This window comes from Labrus bergylta, chromosome 23, assembly GCF_963930695.1.
Source record: "Labrus bergylta chromosome 23, fLabBer1.1, whole genome shotgun sequence".
NCBI classification, from domain to species: domain Eukaryota; kingdom Metazoa; phylum Chordata; class Actinopteri; order Labriformes; family Labridae; genus Labrus; species Labrus bergylta.
The window spans coordinates 19,352,972-19,367,299 of record NC_089217.1 but is presented as its reverse complement, the minus strand read 5'-3'; positions in this window follow the sequence as shown (position 1 = coordinate 19,367,299).

Genomic DNA, 14,328 nt, shown 5'->3' with positions numbered 1-14,328 from the left:
CACAATTTAAAGAGCATTAGAAATAGATGTGGGTTATCAAGCATGATTGGCTTTATATAATCTTAAAATAAACACATTTGAAAAAAACTTACACCTATTAAAAATGAAATTACCATTTAATGTTGGAAGCACAAAAGGGACCTAACCTTTACAGGCCAACCAATCAGAGCACTATTATCTCGACAGGAAACCTTTCATGCTAAATCTGTTTTCACATATGCACTCCTGAACATTTCTAAAGAATTTCAGGCAGACTGTAATCCTCCTGATCTGGCTGTTCACACATTGAACTCCCAGCAGGAGACTATCCCAATCAGAGGGTGGGCGGGGGGGGGGGGGGGTCTCCTGAGGCAAGACATAAAAAAAGAACGCTTAGACGTGGCAGACGAAGCAACAGAAGTGCCAATGACACTACACTATAAAGACAATATGTGCCTTTATATCAATGCTATGTGTAGTTTTACAGAATCACAGCATCAACATAAGAGCGGAGAAGAACATACTGTTGAACAGAAAACGTAAAGAAGACGTTTAAAATACAGGCACAGAGGTCGTACCGGTCGTGTGAATGCAGTCCATGGTCATGCACTGATTGCGGGGAATAAACGTCACCACCCCCTCCCGCTCGCTGGAGGAGAATTCTCCTGATTATATCCTGCTGCGGTCTGACATCAGCTCACTTGTACTTTCTGCAGAAACATACTTGGGATCTGGCAGGAGAAACTCACAGTGACATTTGAGTGAAATAAATTCAGCTGTTTCCCTTCACACAGAGTTCAGCTCGAAAACTTCATTTGTTTTTCAGGGGTTTTGTGCACTAAATGACACTTAAAGTAGGATTTATAGGTCCTAAAAGAAGTGTACCAAATATTACACTTTAAAATCAACTTGGACATCTTTTTAACTTCATGCACTGACTTTGCAAAGGTACTTAGAAGACAATTTTATACAGTAAAATACTTACATTAAATGTAATTTTTCACACTTAAATGTAATAGAAATCAAGTATATCCTCTGAAAATAACTCTGTGAGTCATGACTGTCTACAATGGGTGTAACACCCGAGTCCCACTGTCTGGGATGTTTTCAGAGTTCTATCTTCAGTTTGTTTACATCGCCCAGACGGTGGCTGACTCCTCCCCTCACGTATAAAAGTTGTTTAATTGAGGGACTAGAGAAAAGAAGAATAACATACTGTACTCACTGCTTAACTGTGTTTCTAGATCACGCTCATTTCAGGTAAATTTACATGCAGTGTGAAGATACGAGCATAATAAAGATCGCTAGCATTAGCATGCTAACACAACAATGCAGAGAGAGTTGTTTTGGTTTCATGCTGGTGCTCAAGATCGACACCTGCTGGATCAAAAAATCTCATATAAAGCCTTTAAACATTTCCCTTCATAAAACAGCTGATTACTTGAACATATAATCCTTGATTATTTATTCATCATTATGTATATTTTGTTTTTGTCAATGGGGCAGAAAAGAAAATGTTTATCTGAAAAGATAAATCTTTGTAAAGATTGGCCTTTAATTAGCCTTTAAAGGATATTAATCCTCTCGTCCTTTTTTCACGACACACGAGAGATGCGTTGTTAAAAAAGTAACTAAGTAACTTTTACTTAAGGTACATTTTAAACAAGTTACTTTTTACTTTTACTTTGAGCACATTTTTAAACTGGTACTTTTACTTGTACCTAAGTAAAATTTTATCAAAGTAACAGTACTAATATATTAGTACTCTTTACACCTCTGTATAAATTTACCTGAAATGAGCGTGATCTAGAAACACAGTTAAGCAGTGAGTACAACTTTTATATGTGAGGGGAGGAGTCAGCCGGCCGTCCCAACGATGTAAACAAACTGAAGATAGGACTCTGAAAACTCGGGACTCGGGTGTTACACTCATTGTAGACAGTCATGACTCACAGAGTTATTTTCAGAGGATATACTTGATTTCTATTTAAATGTGAAAAATTGCATAAAAAGCCTTTAAGCTGTCAATCAAACCCTGGTGTGTACCGAACAACATATGACAACAACATACAATTTTTTGGGCTTCTAGTGTAGTATAACATGAACTGGAGCAGACATAACTGCAGAAAGCATTCCCAAACCAGCTACCATAGCCAGAGCCCTCTTTATTCTTCATCATTGCTGAACATGTGTTAAAGGCCACAGGCAAAGCTGATGGCTCTTCGTAAACAGTTTTGGTGGATGAGCAGGTCATGGTTCAAAAGGATTAACATCCACCTTCTCCTGAACTGTCTTGATAAACGCTTTCGCCGACTCCAGCACATCAACATATTATTTTTAAAGCTCAGTTGCGCCTCACTGTCAAACTGTAAACTTCTCATGAGAAACACCAAATAATAGAAGAGTATTGATACTGGTCCCTTTAAAAACTCAGATCAATGAGGAGTCTCAATAAGGGTATAAAGAATCAATAAAAAATCAATGATCCCTATTCCTAATCATGACAGTACTTCTATTTCACTCATCTGCATGTTTTGTTAAACATGTTCAGGTTAATGTTCAAATTGCATAAATATGCATTGTCCCCAATTTGACTAATTATATTGGCTGAGTGACATTTCTTTTGGGCGTTCATCATGAGCAGAATATGAAACCTTGCTGCGAGGTAAAAACATTAGGTCTATGCCTTTTTAGTCTTAATTAATACCAAAATAATGAGGTATCTTAATTAACTTTGCAAAGAAAGTTTTCTCCATCTCGGGGGTAATTTGGGTGTTTGAGGGTGGTGACCCTGCCTGCCTGGGGTCATGCTTACAGAACGTCCCCCCGACTGATAACGACACAGGTGATAGGCCTTTTGTTAAGCAGGAACATAGAGGTCCCCAGTGCCTAACTACACGAGGATTAATAAAACTGATAAGCTTAATGAATCCTGACTATTGGAGCAGGTGAAAGGGGGCTAATGAAAGTAATTACCTCGGCTGGTCTGTCCGGCGGAGGGGCGAGCCGGTCCTCGTTCAGACGATAAAACAAAAGGATTAAACGCACTGCGAGGAATGTTAATGAAATATGTCGATTGTAAAACGGTATCCACATGGGCACATTAGCAGCATGCCTAAGTGAGCAGTTTATGAGGCGATGGGTAATTTGACTTTGAGAACAACAAGGGTCAGGTTTTGTCCTGTTTGAACCACAGACACACACACACACACACACACACACACACTTTACACAGAAAGACAAATGTTTGGTTCACTAATATTTATTTGACCTATCTGAGAGTCACTGGTGTTCTTTTTAGATCAATACCCAGTCTCTATAGGGGCTGTTAAATTGGATGGTATGGTTGATTAACTCCACGTGTCACTCACAACAAAAGCCTGACCCCTGAAAGTGTGTGTGGGAGGCCCTTGTACAATTCAACACTGGATTCATCTTCCCGACAGTACCCATGCCCTTCACTGCCCTTCACTCTCACTGTAATTGAAACACATGGATTCAGCTCAGCCAGGCGCTAACGCTGCGACTCCAGGGATTACTCGTTTACCTCCACTGGTCGACTGATATTTGAAAGAAGTGAGTGGGTGACAGCCTTACACCTCTGTCATGAGTAGTGGCTGGTTGAACTAAATGGCTGAAAAGGCACTTTAGTCCCAGAACAGAGTGAAATCTGCAGTTTGTCCATATATTATGCATGACAGATACACAGCAGAGCTACCAGCCACAAGCTCTGAACTCACACAGACACAACGTCCACATCAGTCTTAGAAACCTAAAACTGTGGTTCTTTTTTCCACATTCATAAAACTGCATCATCATCACATCTGTTGCATTAAAAACAGAAGATATCATGTGAAAGCTTTCCAGTTAATTAAAGTGATACTTCACCCATTTGCATTAATCTTTGTATCATTAGAAACCTGGTAGTATTTTTGAATGGTCATACATCTCGCCAGCTCAGCAGCCGAGACATAAGGCCTGCCTGTTGGTGGCTGTGAGGACGAGGAGCCGGGGGCCGGCTCGAGCTGGGGCGGACTGGTAGTGTCAGTGCTCTCACTGTTTGTCTATGGACACAGACATAGAGTCTGTTTTCTGACAGGAATTTCCAAGATACTAATTCCTTCTGGAAGAAATCTCTGAATCAGTTGTGTAAACGGCCTTATGTATTGAAGTAAACATGTCTGTAAACCTGACCTTAGTGGGAGTGGCCTGCGGTGCTGTGAATTCTGGGATTTGGTGTCTTTCATACACATGAGCCAAAAAGACACTTTCTGCCTTTTCTTGGCCAAGAAGGCACCAACTTCAAAATGTATTTCACATTTCTACATATATGACCCAATGTCAATACAGATTCAGGTTTCAACGGGTGAAGTATCCCTTTAAATATATGTTTAGTCATTAGTCATTACAGAATGCTATAGTAGAGGTGAATAATGCTCTTATTCAAGCTGTATCCAGGCAAAACTATTGTCTTCCAAAGGAATCATCCATCCTTATAAAAGTTTGACTATGAAATCCTCTGTGTCTGTTTAACAAAGTGAAAATGCTTCTGAAAATGATCAGTGAGTGTTAAACCACATTATCATGACAAAGTGCAGCTCTCTGTGGATCAGTCTTTTTTAGTAGTGGGCGGATTTCTCATTTTTGAATGAAAGTGTTCCTCCAACATGTCCAATTGTTGGTGCTCTTACGGCCTCATCATACTGTAAGAGCAGATTAAATCACCTGATGATGAATTACACACTGTGTCCCCCCTTTTACTAAATGTTATTGCTCTTTATTGAAGGCTGTGATGCTAATTCAGCCAAATCTGTGAATCTGAATGAGTTACCTGATTTAACCAGAACGTTTTCCTCTCACGCCTCAACTCAGTCAGTAGGTGTTCGTTCTAAAATAGCACAAAGTTACATAATGTCCTGTGAAAGCTTCACTCACATGTGGGATCCTTTGGAGTGTATATTAAAAGAAAAAATTTAGTTTATTTGTAGTGATATGCCCCGTATAGTCTATTTGTGACGTGCTTCCAAAAGTTACCATAATTCAAACTTTTAACTTTGATGTCAACGATATGTCATAACATAAAATATAGATTCATGAATACAAACATGTGAGAATACATTCATGAGAATGCTTTTGTGTGTGTGTGTGTGTGTGTGTGTGGGGGGGGGGGGAGGGTCACTTGTGTCTATGTCTGTGCAGGTGTGCATGAGCATCTGTGTCAAAAAGCAACTTCCATTATTGGTTGGCAATATGAAATACAGACTGACATTCTCATTAAGGTTACACCAAATTGTATTGTATGCATAACTAGGAGCATGACTGACTTGACATTAAGTGACCACAGTGTAGCGCTTTGTCAGGAGTCCTGCCTCAAAGTCAAAGTCAAAGTCATCTTTATTGTCAATTAACAAAATAATGCTCAGGGATAGGTTAACCGAGAGTTCGAAAGTCAAGATTTCCAATATGGCAACCACCATAGGCTTCTATTTTTTTAAAACATCAATTTACATTCTATGCTGGTAACCAGTGAAGGTCAGCAAGAACTGGAGGAATGTATTGTTATCATTGTTAGATGATTAAGGAAGTGTGGTCAATTAAAATCCAGAACCAACTCTTCTGAACGCAAACAGCTATTTATTGAAATGTTATATGGCTGTGTGACTTACTCTACTTCAATTTCTCCAAAAAATAAGATGTCAAAAAAATCCAAAGATTTTGCCTTTATTGTTTACAAAACAAACCAATATACTGAATTGTATCTCTTGTATCAGGAAGCTATAGTATGCCTAAGCAGGAGTCATATCTATAACAGTAATATTATAGAGTCCAAATAGGAGTATTTTATGTATGATGCCCAACCCCTGGTAAAGCTTTCTTACTCTATGTATCTTCTCTGTGATGCTGAAAGAGCTCCTAACACTATAAAAACACACTAGCTAGTTACAAATATCGTGTTTGTGATTAAATAGTAGTAGCATCGTTAATAAGTTTACTTCAGAGCGGTGTATTAATCAGAAAACAGGTGAGGATTATCATGAGTAACAGAGTAAAAGCATTTCTAACAGATTCATCTTTATGGTGTTTTGAATGCTAAGTGTGGGCGTCTTCAACATAACTAAGTGCCATTCAGCCCCATGATCATTTGTTATATGCAAATGTAAGATAATCTCAAAGAAACTCCCTGGATTGACGGACTGTTTTATGTCATTTGTTCTGCCGTTTTAATCCCAAACTTCAAAAGCAGTGTTTTCCTTTTTAACTTCTGAACAACATTGTCTCCATTTCCACTTGTTATGTTGCTAAACACTAATTAGATGTAGCTTTGGAGCTGTTGTTGAAGTTTGTGTTGCATAGAAACAGCAGTCTCCGCTCCATGCGTTTCTAATGATGCTCACAGTTTTTCTTTGAGCTGCAATCTACGATCACACAGGCTTTTCAATACATGAGACCTCGCCTCTAAATGATGTTTATGAGTTCATCTTGCATTAGACAGACTAACTCCCACTCCTCTAATAAGCACTGAAAGCAGAGGAATGCTGTTGTGTATTTATCCCATCAGATAAAAACCCAGCCGTGCGACTATCAACAAAAGACGGCTATAAGAGCACTAAACTGCTCAGTGATTGCTTTTTCTCTCCTCTGTCCTCTTTGATAAACGGGCTGTTAGTGTTCAGAGCTCCACCTGACAGCTGTGGTCACTCTTCACACTCCTTTTTCTCTCTGTTCTCCTGTTTGCTCAGACAGAAGCTGACACCGAGAGTAAATGCCAGTTGGGCTGGGATGTTAAAAGGTTTCTGTCGCTGTCTTTGTCCCTTTCAAACACTTATGTCTTTGTCTGATCATGTTTCTCCTCCTCTGTGATTGTATTTACGCTTCTAATGGACCATGGCTGGAGGATTTATGGGACTAAAGGGTTTGATGTTTTTAGCAATGAAAAACTTGGCTGTCCATGATGTTTACTAAGTAAGCATTGTGGCTGAGTATTTTACCTTCATTTTATGTTTGATACAGAAACAAAAAGAAGAGGAGACAAGAGTATCTAAGACAGAAAGTTCACATACTTGTTCAGCTTCACGTTTATCTGTTGCTTTTCTTCAATTAGTTCCTTATCTAACTGATTTTATACAGGACTAAAATACCACTCTTGTGTAATTGCATGCTAATTGCTAACACTAAGTTGATGCTATAAACAAATAGGGAATAGGCAGAAGGTAAGTCAGGGCCAAGTACAGATTGAAGGAGACAGCAGGTAAGAGTTCACACACGCAGTGAGGTGTGTGGCAACACAGTGAGTCTTAATATTAAAAACTGGTAAACTCACCATGTAGTGTCTTCACAGGGAAACACCAAACATCCAAGGGGAGAGGCAGACAAGAACCATGAACGCTGTGACAGAACTCGTGGTCAGGGACAGAAGCCTGAAGAGGTTTCCAGGATTGCAGCAAGACTGGCTGGTCAGATCTAAACTGGGTCTGAAACATGGAATCGATCTGAGCAAGAGAGAAAGTCTTGCATCGAAAGAAGAACAACAATCTGACAATGAGTGATTGAGCAGGAGAGGCTTATATACTGATTAAAAGCTATGAGGTGGTGGCGGCAGACAGAGACGAGCATAAATTGGGGGACAACTACTGTACTTGTGCAGATGGTCAATAACATGGAAAATGTTTCCATGAGCCATTAAAATTGTTAGACTGTATAGACTTATAAAATTGCTGTTTTTTAGGGGCACTGGTTTGGCTTAGTTCATGAAGTATGTGCAGAGTCTACAGTCCTTGTTGCACTGGTTGCAGGCTCAGCTCCCAGTCCTGACACTATATTTTCCATGTCATCCCCCACTGTCCCCTCATTTCCTGGCTCCCCGTATCTTTCCCAGGGTAAAAAGCCCCATGGGGCTTTAAAGGTGAAATGCAGCAACAGATCAGCAGCTTTTAACAATCCTGTTGTGATAAGAGGTGGAGAAATATATCTTAGCAGCTGCACTCTTCAAGGTAAAACCAGAAGGGTGTTAAAAAAATACAGAAAAAACAACAGATAGTTGTATCTGCTGCAAAAATCTGCAAAACTTGACAATGTTATTCACAACACAGAGCTACAAAACACTGGCTTTTACTGTCTTCCAAATGCATATTTATTACGCTAATTGCTTCCTTTGAATTGTATTTCTGTCTTTGTTTCCTTTCTCCATCTTCATGCAAACTTACACACACACACGCACACACACACGTACACACACACACACAAAGCCTGACTCAGTGCCAACTGGAAGAGGCCCAGATCATCTGAAGGCTCTCTGTGAGGTAAAGTTGCCACTCTAAAAGTGATTATGTTTCATTACAGTGGAAATGGGAGAACAGGGTTTCCTGGCGCCTAAAAATCAATAACTCCCACCTACACTACCCCCCCTCCCTCCCCCCCCCACACACACATACACACACACACACTCACAAACTCTCTCTCTCTCTTTCACACTCACACAAGATGCTTTACTCTTTGTCTGGCTACTTGACAGTATATTTATGAAAATGCTGAATCTCCTCTCAGGGATGTTTATTGTTTTTGTTTTTTTAAACATTTTGTGCAATTGCCATTTTCTTTTCATTTGCATTACTCATGTATTGATTTCATTTTGTGCGTATCCGGTGTGTTGTCATTAGAAGATGCAGGCATGAATGAGGATGGAAGCAGAAGTTGTGTTGTTGGTGTAAAGGGCCACAGTGACTCAGGGTTTGTTTAGTCACTGCTGCTGTCTCACTCTGTTTGTACTGACTGAAGGATGTAATAACACCAACATCGATTTCCCAGGTGGATAAACACATGCACCGCTACATAATGACATAATGACATCATCATCAATGTTTTTTTTTATGTTTTTCCAACACCGTAGTCATGAGTCAAAAGATCAGATCTTCTGTTTCATTCAGTGTTTACTCATTATTTATCAAACTTATTTGAACCAATAAAAAACAAACTATTTTCTTTCCAAACTTTGAACGACTTCCCTGTATTTGATTAATACATTAACATGTTTTAGGAATATTCTAGAAAAATAAACAAGTTTGAGGGTATAAAACAGTAGAAAAAATAAGGGAAAAAAGTTATGAAGAAAAAAACACAAAACACTAAAAATACTATTTTTAAACTATGCAAATAAATGATAAGTAAATAAACTAAAAGGAGAATAATTAGAGTGGTAACAATAAGGCTAATCAACAAAAAGTTTAAAGGTACTGTAGAATTAGCTACAGTACAATATATATATAGGTACAGTATATCGACTTGTACAAAAGTAATGTCGCTCTATCATCTCTGCAGAAACAGTCAGCACCACACGGCTTCTATGGGACTCTGTGTGGTGCTGACTGTCCTCTGCTTAGATTTTGATGTATGCAGCAAAGAAGAGAAAACATAGTGAGGCAAAACGCCAAGCCAGATAGAGAAAGCTTGTTCCAAATGAAGGGTGAACCTTGTGTTGGCTTTCAACCGCGTTGAAAGAGCTGCTTGGGATGAAGAGCGTCACGGAGTTGGTCTGCTTTCTGTTGGACAGACAGGTGCTAAACAACAGTGGAAAGCTTCTGCTAGCTTGGTACTGTAAATAACCAGTGGAAATAAGTCGATGTTTCAGGAGGTGCATACTGCATAGAAACATGATGCTGCAGGTGTTTGCTGGACTGGGAGGAGGGTGCGTTCACTTCTGAGTGTCACTTCTTGAGGCGATGAATCCAGGAGGAGGGGCCAAATTTGAATGTTGTCTTTACAAGCTGCGACAACCATTGCTTCTGACTCTACCTTCAAAAACAAAATAATTTTCTTGATGATTTGTAATCGTGTGATAAATTTAATTTGGCTGTTTTCGTCCTCCACATGGTGAGGCAATCAGAATATAAAAACAGAGCACGTACTGCAGCCTGGACACTTGCACAGACCTGCAGGTAGTTCATGGCTGTTTGGCTGGATTTAAATCACAGCCGTCTGAATTATTCGCTGTTCTAGGAGGGGGGCGGAGGTTCCTGCGCTGTAATTAGTGCTCATCTTTAACCTACAACGAGGCTCCAACCATCGACTACATTAGAATTTATCTCTCACACCGCTCATGGCAATAACCCCGCAGATAATAAAGAGTGGTAAAAAATGGATTGTGTGAATTAGAGCGCCTCTATATTAAACATCCTTTATCTGACGCTATCTGCTCTTTATCTCCCAAACATGAGATGACTAATGGATGCTGCCGAGCCTCCATGGTGTATTTCAGTCTAATTGTACTTTATGATTGAATCACGAAGTGTAAAGAAACATTTAAGTGTCCAAAACTGGGTGTTTAAGGGATTTTTTAAAATGTTAATCTGTATAAATGCCTGTCATCTTTTTTTGTGAGTGGGGAACTAAATTCATTAAAAGTGTTCGACATAATCGTCGAAGCTTCAAAGCTTCTTAATGATTGGTTTGAGATTAGCAGTTAGCCTAGTGGCAAGACACAGTTGAAAAAATAAGATTTGTTTTCTCTGCTTAGTTCCTTTGGCATAAATCCATCATTCCGCTCAAATTTCCCCACAATTGTGACACTCTAGGATTGTGGGTAGTGTAGTTCTTTACCCCCTGAGAGAACCATGTTTGTCTGAAAACCCAGCTGATATCATACAAGCTTTTGTCTTCTAAAGGAGCTCATACCATCGTTTCACACTCTGGAAGCCCGTTGTGAGTTATGACTTATAATCAAATCCACTATGTAGAAAATGAACAAGATTTTCACTTCCTGAACCACACTGTTGACCTCCATTAAACACATACTTCTTTCTCAAAATCTCCAGCTTCATAACCCAAAATGTAGCTCCGTCATAAGCCTAAAATAAGGAACAAGCTTCAAGGTGTAAAATTGTGTCTCCTGTACATCTTAACTGAAAAGAAGTTCAAAGAAAGCTCAACTTGTAAATCACTCGTCTACCAATCACTTTACAAAGCTCCTCAGAGATTGTAAATGATGTGATTTAATGAGTGTGTTTTCCAGGTTTAAGTTGAATAAAACTTAGCACACTGCTTCTCCTTCATTCTACCTGTCGTGCTGAGCGTCTTGTCAGCCAACACAAATCCACTCCAGCAGAGAAAATAACACGCTTCAGAAATCTTTCTGAAAGGACACACGACTGAACTGACACGGGGCCTGCAGAGTCAATGAACACACGACACATGCTACTGATTTCACCGAATTTCATCACACACTCAATTACAGTTTGTCACGGGGAGAGACAGAGATGCAGAGTGAGATTAACGCTTATGTGTGGTCTAACACAGGAGTGTCTGTGACAGCTGACAGCTTAATGCCTGAAACGTCCGAAACTGAGAGGGAGAACAAAATTTAAAAACAATAGTGATGTATGAATATGAAATAATCATTCAGTGTTTGATTTATTTACTATTTGTATGTATGCCGCCTCCTGAAGCAGTGCCCTGGCCTCTCCTCTCTCCCTGAATACAGATGAAGACTCTGGAAGCCATTCATAATAAATCACAGGCCGTTCTTAGGTGTTTTTTCTTCTCATTCATTGTGAGTGTGTTGGATTTAAAATGTCTTCTGTTAATTACATGTCAGCAGAGAGTGTGTGACTGCGAGCAGATAAGCTCTGCTATCAGACGCTCGCTCTCTGTAATTTGGTGCCTGAATGCACCACGGCACAAATAAACAACAAGAAGCAGAGGCTCTCGTTGTGTTCAATGGTTTAGGCCAAATCCATTAAGGGAGGGGTGTGTGTCTACATCTGGACATTACGTTAGCTGCAGTATAACAGTGTTCAAACACAGGCCAGCTGTTTCATTTTTACAGCTGTATTACAATGAGGATTTTGTAGGATAAATAAAAGTTTGGTGCTTTTGAATCTTTTTTTATTAATTCAAGTGTGGCTAATCGGACGCACATCGGAGCCAAAACATGCTGCTACTGCAACTCAAATCTTTACAATATCAAGGATTATTAAACATTATACAGCTTATTAACATCTTTGCATTCATTTATGCCATAGTTTAGCAGAAATGTTTTGTCCCTTTAAGCCGCCGCACTGACAGCAGAGTCTCCCTGTAGTCGCAGTGATGGAAAAAATAACGACCCTGCTGTGTCTTTGAATGTCTCATTTCATTTTAAAAAACTCTCAGGCAGCTCGGTGGACGAGTCAAAAGTAATATCCACCTAATGACATCAAATGTTTCTCTTTTATACCATCCTCTTTAGCTGCTTTAGTCTTCTTTCAGATCTTTAACAAGCCCTCTACAGGTCTACGTGCTTAACTGACTTTTTGTACTAATTTACACATTCACTTATTAAAACATAGCTCTTTCCTGAACATTAAAATATCCCATACTAGGGCTGCCAGATAGCTGAGCAGTTATATCGAGCACCCCATGTTAAGAGGATATGTCCTCGTTGCAGTGCCCTTGGCTTCATATCTGACCTTGGCCCTTTGCTGAAGGTCATCCCCGACTCTCTCCTCCAAACATTTCCTTTCTCTCTTCAGCTGTCCTACACAATTAAGGTATAAATGTCCCAAAAATAACTGATACTGAAAATGAGCAGATACTAGAAAGAGCTGCAGAGATTTCACAGGTTTTTCTTTTGGCTGTGCAGGATCTCATCAGCCTCTGCGAGATCACAAATCCAGCGTGCTAAATTTAGTTTGCTGATACAAGCTCCCTCGTAACTTCTGATGCAACGGTGTGCAGAGGCTTACCTTAGCACGACTGGCTCATTAACACTCTGCCGGGCGCACACAGCCTATGATCTCTGCCTGTGTAATGACACACAGGCAGCTGAGCTGGATTAGAGGCTTCAACTGATCAATGGGAATGTCTGACGTGAAATATTTAATACTACCCTCTTCCCCCTGTTTGTGATCACGACTTTATGGATCAGCAAGGTGTTTCACTTCTTCAGTACATCTGGAAACATGAGGATATTGGAAATTTAGTACATAAGCTGTAAATCTTAAACATTTGGTCAGTGGACGACCCGAAGAGCTGCTTAGAAAAATCACAAGTTAAGGATGCTCAGGACTCAGGAGGTTTTTGAATTACAGAGTTAGACAATCATCTGACAGCCGACACACCCATCTTCATTGAACAGACACTCGCCTGATCATAATGGTCTCATTCTGTCTCTGTCTATTTATTTCTCCTCTGTGTTTGTAGTCACAGTGACACTTTGGTCAGGCTCTGCTGCCGACAACAAAAGAAAACATCTGCATGTTTAAAACCCTACAGGTATAGAATATGAAATAAATGCGTGTTTGAATAGTTTGATCTACTCTCTCTGGGAAAAAAAAAGTCTGATTTGTCAAAACAGTTATTTTTAGGTCTTACACAGCCGTGAGTAAAGAAGCTTTTATCCAGCTGTTAGAAATAGCATACTTCTGTGGGAAAAGATGGCTGTGGCTTGAAATCAGAGCCCAAATGATAACATTTTTTGGCTCTTATTTTATAAGCTGATATGGGGCTGTCACATACACGTTTTCAATAAGTGACAATTTGAAAACTTCATCGACGACAGTATAATGCTGGAAACAATGCTTGTGCTAATATAAGCAATTCTGCTACAGCGGGTAAATAATCTCAGCCGTCATTAAGTCTTTGTACATTCATATCCATTCCTTGACGGTGTAGCATTGGTCTCCCAGTCTGTGAATTCTCATTGGTGTCATCTTTCGGCGATGCTGAAGCACGGCACAGCAGGAGCTCCACATACAGTCAGACATGCGCATACACAGCACTGGGCTTTCTCACTGACTCAACTGATCCTGTCTCGCCCACCTGTAATGCCTCTGTTACTACTTCTGAAGACTGTACAGAGGGTAGATCACTTTACCTACCCATCACACCTCTGCAACATTCATACTGAAGACAAAACGTCAAAGGGACGCTAATATCCCGCCTTGAAAGAGCAGTCTGTACAGGCCTATAGTTTAAAATCCTCTCTGGTTGTCTGCAACAAATCCTGCAAAGCATCACCTGTACAGATGGCACTACAACTGGTGGACCATGAATAATAAAGATTCTTATTCTCTAATACAGTAAACTGGTAAAGAAAACAGGCTCCTTAATTCCTTTGCAATGTCATATTTCAGAAATATTTATACCCAATACACTAATAAAGGATCAATTTCATTACAGTTAAGTACATCTTCATGACAGGCATCATATCAGTATGCTGTTATTTCTTTTCAATCCAAAATCCATATCATTTCTGTCTGCTTCTACTTGCAAATGACAATGTCCTCTGTATGTTAAAGACATTAGATTATCAATAAAATCATATATTAAAAATGCATCACATGTTTCCCCCTGCTAGACAGACAGGCAGTGAAGGTT